This window comes from Mesoplodon bidens (genome assembly GCF_964165515.1).
Source record: "Mesoplodon bidens genome assembly, chromosome: 11".
NCBI lineage: Eukaryota > Metazoa > Chordata > Mammalia > Artiodactyla > Ziphiidae > Mesoplodon > Mesoplodon bidens.
The window spans coordinates 94,753,793-94,776,666 of NC_138167.1; the positions used below are offsets into that span (position 1 = coordinate 94,753,793).

The following is a 22,874-nucleotide window of genomic DNA, read 5'->3' on the forward strand; positions in this document are numbered from 1 at the left end:
TTTATTCCCCTGACGCCTCACGCTGGGCCCACTCCAACTTCAGTCCGGCCCAGTCTGACCCGGAACCAGTCCCTTTCCTAACTTGTCCGCGGTCCGACCCCAAACCCGGTCCCGTTTTTAAGTCGGACCCACCTCTGACCCGCAACTCGGTCCGTTTCTAAGTTGGACCCAGTCCGAGGTTTCCGCAGCGACCCCGGAAAAAGATAAGTTCAAACACAGTCTGAAAGCTCCTCAGGCAGAAGCCGCGGAGGCTCCTCGAGCGACCGACCCAGCACCTCCTGAGGCGGCGAGAAGGACTCGTGCTCAGGGCTCAGCAGGTACCATGTCGGGGTGCTCGTCGCTCCTGCGGCCGTCGGGGGTCTCCTGCGGTTCCCTCTTCTCACACGAAGAGCTCTTAAAAAATAAACTGCGGCATTTAAAAAAGTTTAGGAGTGGGCTTCCCGGGTGGCGCAGTGGTTGAGAGTCCGCCTGCCGATGCAGGGAACGCGGGTTCGTGCCCCGGTCTGGTCTGGGAGGATCCCACGTGCCGCGGAGCGGCTGGGCCCGTGAGCCATGGCCGCCGAGCCTGCGCGTCCAGAGCCTGTGCTCCGCAAGGGAGAGGCCACAACAGTGAGAGGCCCGCGTACCGCAAAAAAAAAAAAAAAAAAGTTTAGGAGTTATATATGAGCAAAAGCCGATTCAGTCGAGAAGCATCCATTCTAGCAAATGGAAAGGAGCTCCCAGGAAGCTGTTCAAAATGAAAGACTTTCTTAGTCAGAAGGGAGTAGGAACGAGGAAAACAAACTAGGCAAAAAAGCACGTTGGTTACAACAAAGTTACTTTCCTTTAAGGGATGGCAGGCGTCTATCAGGCAGATTCCTTAATTAAGGCTGATCTGGCGATTCCTGACTGGTTTAAGATGCCATTTCTGGGAGAGCCAACACTGTAAGTTGTCTCAGTTTGGTGAGGGGCTTAGCGTAAGCAACTCCATTTTGGGCCTCTTGTTTTAAACAAAGAATATAATCTTTTCTAATGCAGTATAAAATAGAACAGTAAGACTTGAAAAAGAAGCAGAAAAAAATCTTACTGACTTATACAGCTAAGAAAAGACAAGGTCGGGTAAAAATAATAGGATCTTTACCTTTATACATCTCCCACCCCTCCACTATTTTCAAAGTACTGTGCATTACCAAACGTTATAGGACTGATGTCACAACAAAGGGGGTGCCTACATGCCTAACAACATTATTAGTTCCCTCTTTTCTTCTTTGGTGATTCCTTATCCACAGCCAATATGCAGCCTGTAAACATGTTCAGATCTTGCCATCCTAAAAAAAACAAACTTCCTATACTAGAAATGCAGATTTTCAGCCCCAGATCCTCTGAATCAGAAACTTTTGGATAAGGTGTAGGATATGCCTTTTTATCAGCTTTCCAGTTTACTCTATGTGCAAAGAAATTTGAGACTGACTTACAAGGTAAAAGTAGCAGGACTGAGTGATCAATTAAATGTGACAGAGAAAGGAATCATACAGGGGTTTCTCCAAGTTTGATCTAGGTGATGAATGTTGGTATTACTAATTCAGGTATGAGGGACAGTTGAAAAGATAAAGACTTAAGTTTGGATATACTATATTTGAGATTTCTTGGTGACATTAGGCACCAGGACAGGTAATGATTTAGGAATCATCAGTATATATTGTCGCTGGTGGTTATGACTCTATGAATGAATGAGATCATCTGAGGGAATCACAGAGTAAGAAGACAGATGGGTCAAGGATAGAATTCTGTGGAATACCAGTTTCAGGGGAGCTCAGGTGAAGAAGCATCCATGAGGAATCTGAGAAGGAGTGATCGTGAGGTTAAGAGTGGAACTAAAAGAAAATCCAATATTTTTATGGAAGACAAGTTTCATGGATTAAGATTTTAAGGAGCGAAGATTTACCCATGCTATAGTAGTACTGACATCTAATAAGAATTTTATTTGGCAACATATTGAGATTATTGTGCCCTTGACAAGATAAGATTCAGTACAAATGTGGAAATGGAGACAAGTTTGGAATTGAATGATTAGTAAAGATATGGAGAGAGAAAAATGTATACTACACCTAAAAGATTAACTAAAAAGAGAAGGAGAGATCGAGAGATACCTGGGGGATGATTTAGGGCTAAGAAATGTATATCAGAGACAATAATTAATATTGCTTAATATTATAAGATGGAGAATCAGCATGGTGATAAAATCCACTAAAAGCAAACTTTCATGTTTATAGAACCATCTTAGAATCCAATAATTTGTTTTTCCTTTCATTGTGATTACACTTAACTAACCTATACCTAACTCTAATAATCAAGGTAGAAGCTTACTTTTGTTTTAGGGTATATTTCATAATTTTTAATTTACATATTCTTGACAAAAGCTTATATTACTAATATGAATAAAGTAATTTGACCATTACACAATTTTTGTTACATCAAATATTCATGATACTGAAAAAAAACTTTAAATCAAGAAGAAAATATGTCTGCAAAAAGTCATTTACACAATTATAACATCATAAAAATTTGAAATAATTTTATGTATTGTATTTATTTTTTTAAAAAGGAATATATAACAGAGCAAGGTCTGCTTAACCCTATCACATTTTTAAACTGCTATTGAAACAAATCAGATTCAAGTCAGTAGTCAATTGGTCCAGTTTTACCTTTGAGGATAAATTTGCCCATTAATAAAGGTTTATATACTATATGCCACCTTTAGTAACTTCTTATAATTTCTTGAATCCTACAATGTTTTATTTCTGTGGTTTTGATTTTGATTATCCTTTGATAGTAGAATATCAGATCTAAAGGTTTTTCTGAGTTAGAAGAAATAACTCTGCTTTTCAGAGTTACTCAAAGGTAGCAAATATCTTAGCTCTAACAATATTTGCAATACAGTCTCCTGTGCTCAAATATATTTTATTACAGTACATGGTAATTGTCATGGAACATGCAATAGATAACTTGCATCCAGTCTACTCAAAGCCACTACTTTAAAGAAGAAAAGGAATGAATCTCTTTCCATAACAGTGTGTGTGTGTGTGTGTGTGTGTATGTATAAGTGTGTGCATATATATATGAAAAGGATTAGGTAGGTTAAATTAGTAACACCTCTAAACCACACATTCCACACACCACCCCTCCACAGGCACAGGAAATGGCCAAAAGTTATGCAAATTAATTTGCTGCAAAGGATTTGCCTCAAATTATTTTTAAAAATTCTGTTTTTTCCTCAGGGTCTATATATCTTCATTTTCCTTCTTCTGACTCTTTATCCACAACAATCCTACATAAACAAATCTAATTTCTTAGAAACAAATATTTTCAACTCTTGGTCTACTAAATTAGAAACTCTCAGAGTAAGATATGGGATCTGTATTTTTGTCATCTTCATGTTTCTCTCCTGGAATAGTGATACCCATGGTGACATTCATGTAAATATATGTTATGTGGCTTATTTTAAAATGTCCCTCAGCAAATTTATCTGAATAGGATTATTCTTATCACATTGGTTATGGTATTCTATATTGCAGATTCCAAACCCCATATATAAATTTGTTTAAAAAAATTAATGTCAATACTTCCTTATTGATCATTCTACCCTGATTTGGATGGAAATAGTATATTCATCCAGTCAATCATATTTATTGAGTGCCTATCATATGTAAACATTGATCCAGGTGCTGGAAATTGAGCGGTGAACAAAACAAAGTGTTGGCCTTAAGGAAACATGCTGAATAGTGAAGGGGAGAGAACTTGAGAGCATTTGTAACATTTTAGAAGTTTTTATTGATTGATTTTCATTTTACTAAAGAGAACCCATGTTCTCTTGCAGTTTCTAGGTTAATGTTGTTACTAAAAAGTATAAATTGCCTTCTTCTGAATATGTAAATCTAAATCCAATAGTATGATATAGTTATGTATAGATTTTTCAGCTCAAGTGTCCTATAAAACTCTTCATAGTTATAAATGTGACTTATTTAATTTATCTGTTTTTCTTTTCCCTTCCTTCCCCAAACTAATTGGTTGTATCTCCCTAAGTCTGAGCTGAGAGTTGTCATAAGGGAAGAGAATTGTAACTAAAATAAATAATTATATTTTGTAAATCAGTTTTAAATAATTTATCATATAACATAACGCTTAATGAATCGGAATAGCCTTAAGGTCTTAAAAATTACTGAGAAATTATCTCATTTGGAATGTATACTTTCCAGTAAGACCTCCCAGTTGAGAGGGAGGGGGAAGATATCTTCCTTTTTATGTTTAATTCATTACATAATTAAACATGCTCATTACATAAAATTTAGAAATTCAGAGGAAAATCTACATTTTCTATGTAAGCCTTCCACTTCTCTCATTAAGTAATGTCTATCTGTGATTTATTTCAACAACAAAAAATGATTCTAGATTCACAATAAACACAGATTTAAGATTAAAATTATTTTCTTTCACATGCAAAAAAAATCTTGTTCCTTAAGAGAAAAAAAAATCAAGGTCAAAAGGTAGAACTCTATATCCTTTTAAGTGTATGAGGTTTAAGGATGAAAGAGTATCTTTTCATCTAGTGGAGAAAAACGTAGCAGGAGATCAAATAGGTCAGGACTAATTGGATCCCATTTTAGTAGGTTAATTTTTTTTTTGCCTATTTTCAAAAAAACTGTCAAAAAATCTTTAATTCCTTTCCTGAGAGAAGAATTCATGATATGGCTTGAGAAATACCTTGATCAATAATGAATTCTGAAGAAATGAAAATACAGTAAAATGTATTGTAGACAAAAAGTTTTGCTGAAGCCATTATATACAAGAAGACTTCAAGAAACCATACTTAATTATAGGTCCCAATTAAACCTGCAAAAATACTGAGATCTGTTCACCTTGGTTTATGTCTCTGCTTCATAAGATAAGCCTGGTTGCTTCATGGTTTTGTAAGTCAAATATGCAAGGTTTAAATGTGTAAATATGCATTTTTTAAGTCTTTTTCCCTCAACTTTTTATTCAGTCACAATGTCTCCTGATGAAATTATGGTGCCACATTCTTTATTATTGGATTATGAGAGTGGAGAGCCTGCAGGCCACATACCTGGTAGAAGAATTGAAAAGCCAGCTTTTTTTCCGCCCCTACCTGTATGTGGTTCAAAATAAAACAAAACACATCAAAACAATATTGCAATGACTATTGTTGTTGCCACTATTGCTACTTGTGCTACTACCAGCTAAACCTTATTTGCACTTGCCATGTGCAATCATTTATTCCCCCAACAATCATGTGAAACAGGTACTATTATTATATAAGTTTCATATATGAGACAGTAAAACACAGAAATGTTAAGTAAGTAGCCCAAGGTTACATATCTAATCAGTGTCAAAGTCAAGATTTGAACCTTGGTATCCTGGCTCTAAAGCTCATACTTCTAAGCAAGCTATACAGCCCCATGTATTAGCACGAACATGAAACTGCATGACAGAACCACAGTATGTTGAAATTAAATTAGCTTATATGTTGATTTTATGATTGCACAGTTCTGGATAAGTTGTTTTGTCATTTTGGGGGGGCCTGCTTGTTCAGACAATTACGTAATACTGGAAATTAGGAATGCAGTTAGGGAGCTGCCTAAGGACATTAGGGTTGAGGAATATAAAATGCTAAACCATTTAGAAGAAACAGAAGTCAATTGACGTGTAGTGGTGATCAGTTGAGCAGAAAGATATGTTTTCTAAGGAAAACGTATTTTTATTTTTTTGACTAGTGTGTGTGTGTGTGCAGAGTGTGGCTAGATCATCTGTAAATGCTCCTATGGGGGGAATTCTTTACATGGAGTTTTAAGAATGTCATATACTTTCTAGTGCCTCCTTGAAAGGATGCTTTTAAATTGCCTTATTTATTACTAAAGCACTAGGTAGAAATAAATTGGATACATATGTTCATATTTTTACTATGTGGTCAGATATTGAATGAGGAGTATTTTAATCTATGTTGTAAAATATCTCAGGCTAAAAATAAAGCATGAGTCATCTGCCATGATGGTATATTCAGCAGCTAAAAATCACCGTGCTTTTTAAACATTCTTTTGTGTCAATTTGACTGAGTCATTCGTACATAATTGAAAAGAAATTGCTTTTTCTTTATAAGATTCCATATCATACCTGATAGTTACATGTGGCTTTAAGGTATCAAAATTGAATCTAGTAGTAGTCACCGCAAAAAAATATTTTTCTTAGAAATTTAAGAATTCTTAAATATTCAGAAATGGCCAAGGCAACAGAAATGTATATGGAAGAAGATACATTGTGAGTTTTGCATACTTTTTTTGGGGGGGTAGGAGTTTATTAATTAATTAATTAATTTTTGCTGTGTTGGGTCTTCGTTTCTGCGCGAGGGCTTTCTCTAGTTGTGGCAAGCGGGGACCACTCTTCATCGCGGTGCGTGGGCCTCTCACTATCGCGGCCTCTCTTGTTGCGGAGCACAGGCTCCAGACGCGTAGGCTCAGTAGTTGTGGCTCACGGGCCTAGTTGCTCCGTGGCATGTGGGATCTTCCCAGACCAGGGCTCGAACCTGTGGCCCCTGCATTAGCAGGCAGACTCAACAACTGCACCACCAGGGAAGCCCTTGCATACTTTTTATAATTCATACTGAGAATTGTTAATAACAGTGCAGTCAATTGGTTGATCCCTTAGTGTTTTTTCCCCATCATTCCTTTACTTTTAGAAATATAATTAGAGTTGTACAAATGCATAAAAACCAGAACAAGAAAAATGCTTATTTCTTTTATTGATTCACTGGTACAAAAAAATTAATTCTGTGAAATATTTTTATTTTATTCATGAGCCCTTTTATGGTGAATATTATTAGAACTGTGTGAATATTGAGTTTAGTTGCTGTATTAGTTATCTATACCTGCATAAACAATTACGCAGTTGTGTAAAACTCAAAACCAACTGACTTAAAACAGCAGCATTTATTATCTTACAGTCTCTGTGGGTAGGGATTTGGTGTGGTTTGCCTGGATCCTCAGACTCAAAGTCTCTCATAAGCCTGCAATCAAAGTTTCAGCCGGGCTGCAGTCACCTTAATCTCAAGTAGGGGAGGAGTGGCTTCTGAGTTCACTTACATGGCTTTATTTCCTGGCTGCTTATTGGCATGAGACATTAGTTTCTTGCCACATGGACCTCCCCATAGCAATATTTGTAATGTGGCAGCCTCTCCAGAGGGTTGAGAGAGACAGAGACTGAGAGAGACAGAGAGAGAGAGAGAGATCACAATTTTTGTAACCTAGTCTCAGGAGTGACATCTCATCACTTTTACTACATTTTCACTAGTTCCAGCTCATACTCAAGGGGAGAGGATTACACAAAGACATGAAATTTAGGAAATGGGATCATTGAGATCCATTTTAGAGTCTTCCTACCACAGTTTCCAAAGATATCATAAACAATATTGAAAAATAAGTGAGATGTATCTTTTCTTCCCTTTCCCTTTTTGATAATTTTCTTCTTTATGGAATTCTCTCCCTGGGTGTTACCTCTGGTCTGAAATGATGCATCTCCTTCCCATGACTGATTAAAATTTGCTTTGCGCTATTATCCCTCAATAGTTACTTGTTGAAGTAATCTTATTTTATGTGCAAGACATTTGGCAAATGCATTGTGGACAATGAAAGAATGAGTAACTTAATGTACTTCTTCCCACTGAGTTTGCACTTGAGGTGCTTAAGGTTGGACAGAATCTGTGGAAATGATTCACTTAGTGTTAGTGACTAATTATAATAATGTGTACCTTTTAATTATGCCTTAGGTTTCAATGACTTAGAATAGAAAAATAATGTATCATGGGAGAATATCAGGTACTGGGACCTGAAAGGAGTTACTTTTTAGCAGAGACCTTAAGAAGGCCTTGCTACCACCATATAGGCAACTGTCTATGCCAAGCTTCCTTCCATGGCTTTGGGGTTTTTTGAATGAATGTATTTTTTGAGAACCCACAGAACGTAGTTAGATAAATCTCTGCTAAAGGAGTTAGAATTTATATGGAAAGAAAACACATAGAATGATAATGTAAGACTATATATTGGGTTGGCCAAAACGTTTGTTCGGATTTTTTGTACGATCTTAGAGAAAAACCCGAACAAAATTTTGGCCAACCCAATATATATGAAAATAAATATAATGAAAATTCAGTGGATGGAATTTTTTAAAATTATATTTGACATTTTTATTTTAGGGTGCAAAAACAAAAACAAGCAAACAAACTCCTGGCTGGGCTGGTCAAGAAAGTGTTATTTGTTTTGAATCTGAAGTATCCTCATACATCCTGTGATTCAGGTCAAGCCTACTCTGGCTTGCATTTTTAATATCCCCTTGTGGTAGGTTGAATAATGGTCCCCCAAAGATGTCCACGTCTTAATTCCCAGAACTTGAAAATATGTTACCTAACACAGTAAATGGGACTTTGTAGATACGTTTAAAGGATCTTGAGATGGGGAGATTGTTCTGAGTTACTTGGGTGGTCCAGTGTTATCATAAGGGTCCTTATAAGAGGGAGGCAAGAGGGTTAGAGTCAGAAAAAGAAGATGAGAAGGTAGAATCAGAAATTAAACTGGTGCTCTTTGAAGATGGAGAGTGGGACTCTGAGCCAAGGATGTAGGTTGCCTCTAGACACTGGAAAAAGCAAGAAAGTAGATTCTCCACTGAAGTCTCCAGAAGGAACACAGCCCTGCCAATACCTTAATTTTCAGATTTCTGGTCTCCAAAACTGTAAGAGAATAAATTTGTATTGTTTTAAGTCACTAAATTTGTAGTAATCTGTTAAAGCATCAATAGGAAATTAATACACTCCTTATCCCCAGGGATTCCACTCATCCACCACCAGGCTAGTTTGCTTAATCCTTCCAGGTGGTCCTTTTGGGTCAACTATATTTCAAGATGCACTCCTTCCTGTACAGCCCACATCTAGTCCTCAGAAATGTGTGTGTATGTGTCTGTGTGTGGGTGGGGGGGTGTGCTTTAGGGTTAAGGAGTGAGAAGCAGGGACAGGCTTTGGTGCCCATATCTGAAGATGCCACACATCCTGAAAAACAAAGATACTGTACTATACACAAAGAAGATAACAAATGTTGGTGAAGATGTAGAGAAATTGGAACCCTTGTACACTGTTGGTGGGAATGCAAGATGGTGTAGCCAATGTGAAAAACAGTATACAGATTCCTCAAAAAATTAAAAATAGAAGTACCATGTGATCCAGCAACCTCACTTCTGGGTATTTATGCACAAGAATTTAAATCATAGTCTCAAAAAGATTTTTCACTGGGTCACTATTCACAGCAGCTGAGATGTGCAAAAGATCTACATGGATGAATGGATAAAGAAAATGTGATCTGTGTACACACACACACACACAGACAGACATACACACATACATATATACACACAATGGAATATTATACAGCCTTTAAAAAGAAAGAAATCCTGCCAAATGCAACAAGATGGATAAACCTTGAAGATATTATGTTAAGTAAAATAAGGCAGTCACAGAAGAACAAATTCTGCATGATTCTACTTATATGAAGTATCTAAAGTAGTCAAAGTCATAGAAGCAGAGAGTAGTGGTTTCCAGGGGTTATGGAGAGTGGGAAATGAGGAGTTGATAACCAACAGGTATAATGTGTCAGTTATGTAAAATGTGTAAGTTCTAGAGACCTGCTGTACAATATTGCAGCTACAGTTAATAGTACGGCATTGTGCACTTAAAATTTTGTTAAGAGGATAGATCCCATATTAAATGTGCTTAATGTATATAAAATGATATATATTTTTTCCTACCCAATATGTCAATAATGCCCCATTAAGAGAAGATGCTTTTCAATTCTGGCAGAACATTTCTTTACAGTATTTTAGCAAGACCTGGTTCAACTCCTTGCTTGAGGATGTGGGGATACTTGTCACCATAGCATTGTTCTTAGCCTTTGGGCCAAGCTAAAATTGAGAAGAATTCCAATTTTAATATTGGATTATACATAGCTACTGCATTATGTTTTCAGGATTCACAATCTAGTTTTGGGGATGCTGGAGGCAAAGGAATAAAGACTAATCTACCATCTAAAAGTAGCTACAGGCAGTTCTTACTTTGCATGCTACTGTGTTAACGGAAACCAGTGCATGTTGGAACCCAAGGAGCTGTGGCCTTGCTTTACACAGCAACTGAAATTGCCACAGAGCCATGCAAAACTAGGACATAGTTCTTATACTCACCAGATTTGGTTAACGCTGTATCATGCAAAGTGAGGACTATGTGCATGTATTGCCTGGAGGGCTTCATTTAAGAGAAATAGCCAAATTTCTTTGCCACTGCACTAATCTCAAGAGACTTAGAATTCTATGCACTTTGGAATTCTTATCTGGCTGAGTGGCTCAGTTGAATGCTCTCATTTACATCTGGAAGGAATAATAAATAAGGAAAAATAAGTTTCAGAAATATTAAAGAAAGGAGAGATCCGAATATGAAATATTCCAATTTTATTTGATTTACTATATCTTATAAATCAAAGCATATTTATTATAAACTTTGATACTTGGTATTGCTTGGGTTTTTTGGGAACCTGTTCAGTTGAATAGAAGAAAACAAGACTGTCTATAGAACATATACTGACTATAGAGCATTCTGTCATTGACTAAATCTCCAGGTTGGAAGTCTTTCACACTATGATATAATCTCAGTTAGTTTCATAGCATAATATCAGTACATGTTATGCACTGATTTCAGTCAGCTTCATTTTCTTTTATTTAATAGTATTTTGAGAATGTGATATTGATATTGCAAACATTGATTCATATCAGAATCCCAGTAGCATCAATTGAAATGGAGCTGCTCAGAAGAAAAAATAGAGAAATTATAGTCCTCTTGCTATTTCTGGTTACCATTATAGTCATCATTCTTTACTTCAAAAACAGAAGAGATAGGAAATGAATTTAAAATCTATTTCTTATGATTTAGAACTTGATAAGTTTTTTTCTTAAAAGAAAATAGCAAAATAGAGGGAAGTTGTCTGCATATCCCTTAGATTCAAATTAGACTTCTTTCTGAAAATTTTGCATATCTTATTTTAGATAATGCTACTTATTACTGTTTTATCTAGTTCTCATCTCTCTACCTGATTTCTACATGACTATTATTTCCAAAATTAAGGTATTATCATGAAATACTTAATATTTAGCTGAAAATCCTGTGCCAGACTTGTCTGTAAGTGTGAACTTAATGGATTTGAAAATATTTAATCTGCTTTCTTGCCAATTTCTCATGATTACCTTGAAAAACTGTATATGTTAATCGGTCTGATACATAAAATTTAGACAGATATACTTAGATATTTGTTAGAAATATCTGTAATATACATATTTATTTTTAAATAAACTACTTGTCCTATTTTTGTTTTCAGTTCACAATCAATTCTTCCTCGTAGTTATTTATAAATCAAAATGATACATGTCTTTAAGGTACTGCAGTCAGTGGAATTGCCGGTAATAGTTGGAAAAGAGATATATTTTATTCTTTCCTCTAAAAAAGTCACCTCAGGATAATATCCAGTTTTTTTTTAACCCAGTAGAAGTTTTAGGCTATTATTTACTGAGTTAAACATAAAATCTGATTTTTTAAAAAGGATGGGGTATTGTATTTTTTCCTAGATATCTACTTGTGTTTTGTGTCAGGGAAAGATCAAGCATCATATAATTGAAGGTTTAATTGTAAATTAAGATCACAGTAATTGAGTCTGACTCTCAACAAATAAAGGCTGATAGATAAATTTCCACAAATTTTGTGTACCTAGGATCATAACGTTGATGTCCTCTTTTAAATGTTGGATCCTTCCTCTCAATTGCTATAGCACATTTCAAACAGGCTTAAAGCTGCCCACCATGGTATATAAATATGTGACATCAGATAAAACAACACTGAAAGAGGAGTAAATTGTGTATACATTCATGAATTTTATACAAAAAATAATTCTTACTCTACAGCAAAAAGATTCCTCAAACTTTAGTAGGGAGAATAAAAATTATGTATTTAAAAAATACTATTGGTGAAAAATTTATAAGAACCAAAGCCATAGAAATGCATGAAAATTATAGGGATAATTGAGGAGGTAAAATATGAAACTTAGGATCTCTCGCCTTTCAGGGAAAATACATTCTAGAAATTTAATGGAGATTCGTACCTAAAATTAATCTGTATGTTGGTCTCATCTACATGCATGCTAATGCTTATCTGTTTCAATGTATATCATTATGTAATGTGTCCATAGACTATCTTTATTTTATACATGTATAATCTAATCTTACCTGTACATTATTCCATGCTTAATAATAGCTACTTTTAATTGATAATTTACTATAGGTTATCAATTTAACTTTCCATGAACAATTGTAATTAATAGTCCAAGGTCCTCCTAAGATAAGTAGTAAGACATAGGTTGACTTATTTTATATGAGGTATATAAAGCAATTTGCCCAAGGTTACATAGCTAGTAAGTAGTGAAGCTAGGCTTGAACCTGTTCTCTTGATCACTAAGATATTTCTTCTTCCATGTGTGTTACATCTTGTAGGCTTGAGGTAGAATTAAAGGGCTGTTGGCTACTCCTCAGCCAGGTTCTCTTGGGATGATTGGTCCTCTATTGTGTTAACAAAAATATCTGATCATCAGTCTTGCCATCCAGACGTTTAAATTCTGCAGTAAACTCAAATATATTCAGCTTCTCAATGGCTGGTATACACTAACCAAACCAATATATATCCAGAATGAAAATGTACTAATATAGGATAATGAACATTTCAGAGTGATCCCAAGTACTACTGTCAGCCAGTCAGCTTGCCCTCTCCTTATAGGAGTTCATGGGAGGCTAGGTTCAACATAAATTTATGAAATTCCTTTAACATTTATTAGTCATGCTTTGTGATAACTACCGAAGATAGAGGTGGTAAGTGCCTCATTGAGTTAATTTAGCCCTCAAATGAATGGCAAAGACAGATGAGTAGAATGACAATTACAAAATGATGTGGTAGAGTTGTGAGTGGGTTGACAGCAGAGCAATTACCCCAGCTTGAGGGACTCAGGAAAGACTCCTGAGCGGAGGTGATGCCTGGGCTGAGTCTCAAAGGGTAAGACTTATCCAGAGGAGGGAGGGGTGTCTTTCTAGGCAGAAAGATCTGTGGAGCAGAAGCATAGAAGTAAGAAAACACTTGACACAAAAAGGAGGTACCGGGTTCATTATGATAGAGAGTATAAGGTTTCTTTTGAGGAAGTGGTAAAAAGTGAAATAAGAAAAGTCTAGAACTATATAATGAATGACTTCATGCATAAATATGCTTGATATGTTTTTCATCCTAAAAAGAATAGGATCTTATTAAGGATTTTGAGTATAGGAGTAACATATACATATTTGCATTTGAAACACATCATTCTGAAGTAGTGGTTCTTAAACTTTAGCCTGCATCAGACTCACTTGGAGGGCTTGTTAAGAGTTTCTGATTCAGCAGGACTGGAGTAAACCTCAAGAAAATGCATTTGTAAGTTACTAGGTGACACTGATGCTACTAGTTTCCAGGTCACATTGTGAGAAACACTTCTCTGGAGAAGAGATTGTATAAGGATGAGAGTAGAAAAAAGAACTCAAAAAGACACTATTTTGGAGAAATCCAGGAATAGGGGAAAAATAAAATGAGGCTTTGACCTAAGGTAGTGAATGGAGTGGATGATGAAAGGAGGTAGTAGGTTGAACTAAGCAGATATCTAGAAGGAAAAATTGACTGGCTTGGTATTTGAATACCAGAGTGAGGGAACACTCTATTGACCTCCAGAAATCTCGATTGACTGTTTATTGGAAATGCCAAAAGAGATAAATGCTGGGAGAAGAAATTGGATGGAGGCAGTTGCCCAGAGTAATGGCAGAGGAGGAGAGGAGATGAGGTCTGATTTGGCCATATTAAATTTGAGATAACAAGTACCCATCAAGGTGTAAAAGTTGGCCAAAAGGAACTGAGTCTGAGTCAGGATTTAGCAAAAGGTTCCCTTTATCACCTCAGCCATATGGAAGGGAATAGACAAGAAAAAAGGCAGCACAAAAAAATCATAATGGAAAGTGCTTCAAAGAGGGCACTCCATGGAAAAGGCAGAACCTTAAATCTCTTTGGTACTTTCTTCAGAAAACCCTATTCCATGCAACACTGACACAATTATGTTTTTGATACATATTAGATTTCCTGTCTAGGTTTGAGTTTGAAAAGGATACTTTGAACTTAGAAATATATAGCAAAAATCTTTGGAATTTTACTTTTTTGCTAAATCCAGTGGCATTAACGCTCTTATCTGTAGGTCAGACAAGGATATTCTTTTTTCCATCAGAGTATATCCACCTCACCTCAGAAAAATCCTGCTTGCAATTTTATTCATTTCTTCTACAAATATTGAATAAGTATGTTTTCTGCCAAGTCACTATGTGGCATGCCAAGATGTCCTCCACATTTTTTTCCACACTTCCACTTACTCAAGAGAGCATAATAGTTAAAAATCATTTCTTCTGAAATTAGCCTGTTTAGCTTTGAACACTTAGTAGTTATGTAACCTTTGTCAAGTCATTTAAACTCTTGAAGACTCAGTTTCATCATCTTAAAAATGGTGAAAATAATCAGCTAAAAGAGCTGGGATGCTTTTTAATGAGGCAATAGAACTCTCAGCATGGCATCTGGTGCAGTAAATGCTTAATAAATGTTAATTATTATGTTACCCAACCAAGGTCTTAGGGCAGACTTACCCAGTGTGTGTTCAAAAACAAATACAATTCCAGCAACATGAAATACTCAGACTTATTGTCACTTTATAAAATTTCCCTTTACAACCCCCATATGTTGTAAATTCAGCACCTTATTTCTCTGAATTCTTCCTCATGTTATTCTTCAGATTGACATTCTGAAAGATCCTTGAAGTCAGAGAGGATGTTATAGCCTCTGGATTCCATACACCAGATTCAGTGTGGTGCCTTGTGCTTATTTTGTGTGCAGCATGCGTTTGTTGACTAAATTGTCTTTGTCATTCTCATGCCCTACTAGACTGTGGACTCTTTGAAAGCTGTGACCTTGACTTATTCATCATCATGCTCTCTGTGTCCAACACAGTGCCTCAGTCATAACAGATGCTCAGTCATTCTCATTTGAAGGAATTAATTGTGTGGCTCAGGGAAGATTCAGATTTAGGCTGGACTATGATCGCAGTAAGAGTGTAGGTATTTTCCTTTATTAAAAAATTTTAAAGAATGACTAAATAGGGCTCTTTCTGGCTTCCGTAAGAAAGACGATTTATTGGTTGTGTATGTTTCTTTCTTCTTCTCTGCCTGTCCGGAAATTTACCCTGTAAAGTTGCCAAGGAAACACTAACAGCTTAAGCCTGGTAGAGGAGGAAGATGCCTCATTAATAAACTCAGCTTCATTATTTGGATGCTTGCCTCAAGGAGCTGGTGTTCTGGGATGAAAGATTGTTTCCATTAAGCCTTATGTAAAAAACTGAATGACTTTTTAAAAGAAATTTTGTTTTCTGACTGTTACTCATTGCCAGTGCTATGTACCTACACACTATGAAATATTACATAAAAATAAACATTATTGATTTTTAGTTTAATGTATTTGAACTGTTTATTAATGCTCAGCACATATGTTATATAAAGTTATCAAGCATTGATTTATTTATTGTGCAATAATTAGGGTATCAGGTGTTCAATTTGAAGTATTGACAGTATTTCACCAGAAGATAAACTTAATGTATTGTTTATTATCTATTAAATCAGTTTGTGTATTTTCCTTCATATGAACTAGAAACTCTGGGATATACAGAAATGTATTGCCTCAAGATAATATAGAGTTGAGTGTCTTTTTTAAGGAGGATATCTCATTAGTGATGTATAATGGAAAAAAATGTACACTGTGCTTGGGGTTATAACACCCAGGATTTCAAAGCTTCTTTGGAGCATTTACCGGCTGTGTGATCTTGGGCAAGTCATTCATTAACTTGTTCATTCAGGCATTCGAAAAAGATTTGGTGTACAGATACTATTACCTTGAGCCATGCTTTCAAAGTGATACATTTATACAACAATTAGAAATACTTCATCGTTTGTATACTCTGAGACTTGGCTTTTTTAGGTATAAAATTATATTACCTGCTTTACTCATTCAGTCAGTCATTCATCCATTCAAAAAGCACTTGTTGAGCTCCATGTGCGGCAAACTGCTCTAGAGGCTGATGAGTGGTGCTCATCCCTTGCTGAACTCCTGACAACATTGTTCTTTTACCTTTACTCCTTTGGGCTTGTAGTGGTTATTATGACTTTCCATCAGTCTCCATGCTTCACATTCCACTGGATCCATTAAACCCTCCATACCTGTATAAAATATCCTCTGGTTAAATGCTCTTTTACATTGTCTTTGAGTTTGCCTTTTGTTTCTGGGTAGAACCTTCACTGATTTAGACAGTTAGTTATATTTGGCTTGTTTTTTACACAGCAATGGAGCCAGTGTGGCTGGGTGGCATGGGAAAGAAGGATATGGCAAAAGACAAGATCAGTGAGGTGGGCAAAGCCAGATAATCACAGGGCTTGCATGACATAGTAATAAGTTTGTATTTTGTTCTAAGATTAGTGGAAACCATGGAGGGGTTTGGATCATGGGAGTAATCTGATCTAATGTGCATTTTAAATAGATAGCTCAGACTGCAGTGTGGAGAATATATGAGGAATGAGGATACAAGAACAGATGCAGGGACAACAGTTAGGAAGATCACTCTTTAGCCCAAGGGAGAATATTCTTGATTTGGTCCAAGGGATCAGGTTGGTAGTAATGCAGGTGGTAAGAAATAGTCTAATTCAAGCCATATTTTAAAGATAGAATTGGCAGGATTTGCTGATGGATTTGGACCTAAGAAACTGGGTAAATGGTGATGCCAAGATGGACAGTACTGGGACAGAAACCTAATTTGGGGGAGGTTCTGAGGTGAAAATCAAGTTTGATTTTGCATTAAGTTTTAGATAACTGTAATACACCCAAGTGGAGGTTGTAGGCAGTGTAAATCTCTGAGGATAAAAGGAATCCAGAATTCATTAGCATACATGGTACTTAGAAGCCATGGTACTAAATAAAATTACACAGAAGGTGAAACTCAATGGATACTAAGACCAAAAAAAAGTATTTCAAGAAGGATGGAGTGGTTAACTGTGTCAAATGTGGCTTAGAGACAAGAAAAATGATGATGAACATTGACAGTTGATTCAGCTAATTAGATGTCATTGGCAGCCTTGATAAGAGGGGTAGCAGTTATATAACAGGGACAAAAACCTGCATCGAGAGAGAATGGAACATGAGGGACATTTGGGGGAATTTTTCCATAAAAGGGATGAGAGAAATGCTTAATTTTGATATTTTGAATATATGAATTTTGTAAACTTCTCTACAAACATAAAATACCTCATCATATTTTTAAAGACCTTGAAACAAATTTTAAATATAATAATTCAGTAAATATGGTTGATGTTTTACTATTTTATATTGATTTCACTATACTAATATATTTTTGATAGATTGTTTAGTGCATGAAAATGTACTGTATATTGAAATATATTCACTTTCCTCTAAAGATATTCTAAAATAATTGCAAATTACAAATATGCATAAATCAATTTTCAAAATACTCATAGCTGGTAACAATATTGTAATGCTTTAAGTATTTTCATATTATATAAAGTGATTCTTTAGAAGAGTAGTACTTGAAAACTTCATATTAACTTTAAATGTAACTATTAGGTTTTAAGATATTCTGGGTCTGATGGCATGTGCAATGTTAGATTCAACTGACTGTTTAGAATTTTCTATTCTTCATTTTTAATGTATTTGATACCCAAGCTACCTTAACATCTTTTCCTTGGCCGTAACTGGCTGATCCTACTCTTCAGGGATAAAAATAGGATCCAGCAATAGCCCTGAGTGAAACCTCAACTTCTAATATCCTCCTTTTTCCCACCTCCACACAGAGGAAGCAAGATTTACAACATCTGAACTTAATGATCTGCAGGGCAAACCACATGATTAATCCCTATAGCTCCATCATTCAAACTGTCTGTCAAGGGAAAAATATGTCAACTTTTAGAGCAAGGGAAAAAGGTGCAGATGGGCAACCAACAGCATCAGTGCAGCACAAAGTAGAGTTTATTTTAAACCTGGGTGGAGGTGATACCCATGCTCCAGGCTGCCCTCAAATCTCACTCTGCTTAGAGCTCTGACACTGACTGCTCCACTGCATCTGTGGCTCGCCCTTCCCAAGCCTTAAGACTTCTGATTCATGGGTCAGCCTTGAATTACCAGGTTTCCATCTCAGAAGCAGGGTTTTCCCATATTAAAAGAGACTGACTCTATACAGCTTGTGTCAAGGACTGCTAATAACCTCGCTCAGGTATTTGACACCTTGGAGAGGGAAGTGAAACTTTCATTAACTGAATTTTCTTTTTAAGAAGTGAATTGGATTCCATAATTAATAGATCCTAGTTTATTTGGTTCTGTGTAGATAACAGCAGCCTGTATAAAGGAGGCTATATAATGCTGATATTAAGCAGCAAGCTGTCACTGAGCAGCAGCACGTGGGCAGGTGCCAGGTTGGCTTGCCACTCTTCTGTAGATTTGACTGGGAAGGAGACAATGATTCCAAATGGATCGAAAGAGTATATTACATATACAGCATAAACAAAGTCTCCATGGTGTCAGCTTTCCACACCCTAGAAGGGCCAGGACTAGGGTGAGACAAGTAAGGTACTTAGGGCACAAAGTTTAAGGAGTCATTCACTCTCAGGATTGTACAAGTGTCAGCTTGTTTTTGCAGATGTCTAAGAATGAGGTGCCTAGGGTATAACATTTAAGGAGGCACTCACTCTCAGGATCCTGCAAAGGCAGGATCAGCACCTGTATGACCCTCAAAATGAGTGCCTCCTTAAATTTTGCGCCTTAGTCACATCAGTAGCCTAAATCCAATCCTGTACATGGTCGCTAGGTCCACAGGACAACACTAAATTGAATGAGCCAGATGACAGACAACAAGAGTGACAGGCTGCTCTGTTGGGGAGGAACCCACTCCATATTGCACCTTAGCAGTTTTATAGCCTGCAGATGGATCTGGGGATGGGGGAGATGAGTGCAGTGGAAAGTTCCATGCCTCATTGGTGCCAGGGAGGAGAATGAGAAACAGCCATGTGTAAGGTCTTCATGACTTGCTTACCTTGTCATGTTCCTGGGAGGTCCACAGGATATTCCACCAAGACATGGGCCAGCCTAAGGTTAGCCTTGCCTACATGGCCCACGTGGATATGTGCAAGGTCACCAGAATGCCAGGATAAAGCTGTTCTCCTACAACTGGTATTAAAAACACAGGTTTGGAGTCAAACAAATATATTTTGTAACCCCACTTCTTAATAGCTGTGTGATATTGGGTAAATTATATGAACCTTTTAACCTAAGTGAGAAAAGAAATAACTACTTTATAAGGCTCTTATAACTACCCTATAAAATGGTTTATAATGTATATAAAGCATTTAAAGAGTGCCTGCATGTAGTAAATGTTCAGTAAGTAGTTATTATTTTATTAGCTATTAAATCTAAATGAATATGGTGTACAACATAGTTTTTAAAAATTCCATAATGTAGTAAAAAGTCAAAGTTTGTTTTGAATGTTTTAATCAAACAAATAACATTATTACCGTAGTAAGTTTAAAAACTATCTAGGAAATCAATGTTTTTACTTTTTAGTGTTTCCCTTTTAGTTATCTATATAAAAATACATGTAAATAACAAGATAGACAAATTTGTCAGAGATTTCAGTTATATTTTGTAGATAAGATATTCAGCAACCATCAGAAAGACTGACTCACTTTCAGCTATTTTCAGAGTTTCTCAAGGGATTTATTTCACCTATTAATTTTACAACATAAATGCATTCATGCACACTTATGCTTGTTATTCACACCTGAAAATTTTTTTTGCATCAAGTGATAGATAAGCCATGTTTAACTTGGGCATCTATCCAAGTAGGACACTCTCTCTCAACTTACACTCAAAATAGAAAATAAGATCAAAAAAAAGTTTTTTAATTAAAAGAATAAACAGAACAAAAGAATATATCTGTATTCTCTTTAGAGCCATGAGTTCATAATTTGCTTTAATTCAACATGTTAAAAAACAGAAATACCAATGCCTTTTCCATTCACCTTCAAAATTCTATTGTTGCTTTATTTTTTTTCAAGACCATGACTATCATGAAAAGTTTAAAATTTTACAGATCTGAGCATTGGCCCAACTTTTCTATGATGGCGAGAAATCATCATGGTAGAACTTTTAATTAACAAGATGACAAAATGCCTCAACTAAACTGCTAAAATATTTTTTTCTCTGAATTAATTTCCCTATTATCTCTCTGATAATGTCATCAGAAATTCTATTGTTAATATAATTTATATGCCTTTCTATGAATAACGAAGGTATTAACTCAAAATGTACTTAACACCTTTTTCTTTTCTTTTCATTTAAAATGTGCTTGGAAGAAACCTTCCATGTGAATAGAACTTTGTTTTTTGTCATGGTCATAACAGGAGTATTATCAAAAAGTGCAAAGGGCTGTGTGTTTTATTTTCTGTTAATCTAATACTTTAGCCATTTTATTACCATTTTATTTCACTCCATGAAATTCTAAAACAATTTTTAGATTATATTTTATCTTTGGATTCAAAAGGAATGCTAATTTTGTTTGCCAATTTATAAATATGTTTCATGCTTAATTTTATTGTATACTGACATGATTTACTTAGATAACAATAGAAATGTTAAAGATCACGTAAGATCAAATAATTTAGATGATTTGATTGTTTATGGTATGCGTGGTGTTGGAATAAAGAATTTCAGTAGGATGGAGAGGGAGGGCCTTTTCAAAATAGACTTAATATTGCAGACGTATTAATTACGATCTTTTAGTGTTTGGGAGCCAGAAACTTATCTTAAAGTTGCAGGCAGGGAGAACATCCAGTTTCAAACATTGCTCAAATGATAGTATCAAGGACTTAGACACTCTCATTATATCTTATAGAATCCATATTGCCTTAATTCTCTGGCAGGCCCCTACAACATTTGAAGCAATTTTTATAAGCCTCTTTTAGAACTAGAATGGGGAGGGAAGAAGTTCCTCAAAGGGATGCTGGGTAGGAAAAAATATTGTATACAATATATGCATTACGAAGAAGACAGTAAGTTTCTTGGCAAGCATTCTTGTGGTTGCCTTATCATTCATGGCCCTTAATAAAATATGCATGCAGAAATTCATCACTCATCGACTTCCTGTTCAAAGTCAGCTCCTTCATATGGAAACTTTTACCACACCATCCCTTCCTTCTTCCCTGCCCTGCCTTTAATGTTTCCTTCACATGCTCATTAGAGTCCCATATTTATTGTTAAGATTCCCCATTTTTGAGATACCAGTGAACTGATGTAATTGAGTCCCAAGTGAATTAGTAGCATGTCTTTTTTTTTTATTAGTTTCTGCTTTATAACAAAGTGAATCAGTTATACATATACATCTGTTCCCATATCCCTTCCCTCTTGCGTCTCCCTCCCTCCCACCCTCCCTATCCCTCCCCTCTAGGTGGTCACAAAACACTGAGCTGATCTCCCTGTGCTATGCGGCTGCTTCCCACTAGCTATCTACCGTACGTTTGATAGCGTATATATGTCCATGCCTCTCTCTCACTTTGTCACAGCTTACCCTTCCCCCTCCCCATATCCTCAAGTCCATTCTCAAGTAGGTCTGTGTCTTTATTCCTGTTTTACCCCTAGGTTCTTCATGACATTTTTTTTTTTTTAGATTCCATATATATGTGTTAGCATACGGTATTTGTATTTCTCTTTCTGACTTACTTCACTCTGTATGACAGACTCTAGGTCTATCCACCTCATTACAAATAGCTCAATTTCATTTCTTTTTATGGCTGAGTAATATTCCATTGTATATATGTGCCACATTGGCATGTCTTCTTAATGATATCCAGGTGTTGGCTGTTTCTCTGATCATAGATATTTAAATTTCTTTTCCTTCTATCTTTACTCAATTATCTTTCTTTCATCTTTGATTTCTTACTGCAATACATTTCCCCAGGTTCCTCAAACCTATCCATTTAACTAGATGCAAACAGATAAGAAGTGACCAGGGTCACAAGAAAGAAACTTTTTAGCAAAAACTGTAACTTATCAATTTAGCCCCAAACTCCTATTCATCTACTTATGAGCAGACAGTTTGTTGTTGTTGTTTTGTTTTTTCATTTGGGAGCAGTGGGGGGGATGGTTTAAAAATTAAAACAGTTGCAAACATTAAAGTCCTGAGAGATTTTACTTAAAAACCTAAAATTCTAGCTTCTTTTGAAAAAGCCATATGATTAGTAACCCTGCGACCAAAGCCGTACAACTGATAAGGCTGAGCTCTAGTTCCTAAATCAGTGCACTTGCTCTCGAGTTTGTCACAGCATCACCCATTTCTTCATTTGTGATACCTTTGTCAATTGTAATCATTTCTCAGGCATGATCTACTGTGTACTGATTTATGATTAGAAATCAATCCTTATAAAAGAATAGCTAATCTGTCCATATCTGTTAATATTTTCATCTTCTATGTATAGTAATAGAGTGAACTGTAGATAATTAGATTTTTTTGTACTTTAAGCGTTTTCCATGGGTTCAGTATTTGCAAATAATATGTTAAATTGCAGTTTCATTAAATTTTCTTTTTTCTGTTCTGCCC

General features: G+C 35.9%; 1 protein-coding gene across 4 annotated transcripts in view; it reads left to right on the top strand.

Moving 5' to 3' along the window:
• Window positions 1–238: 238 nt before the first annotated feature.
• Window positions 239–22,874, top strand: part of PPFIA2 (PTPRF interacting protein alpha 2) — a 402,262-nt gene continuing 379,626 nt past the window's right edge. For all 4 annotated transcript variants that reach the window (XM_081249916.1, XM_081249918.1, XM_081249917.1 and 1 more), the window contains exon 1: window positions 239–317. The gene's annotated coding sequence lies outside the window, so the exon portion shown is untranslated. The remainder of the gene's footprint in view (window positions 318–22,874) is intronic.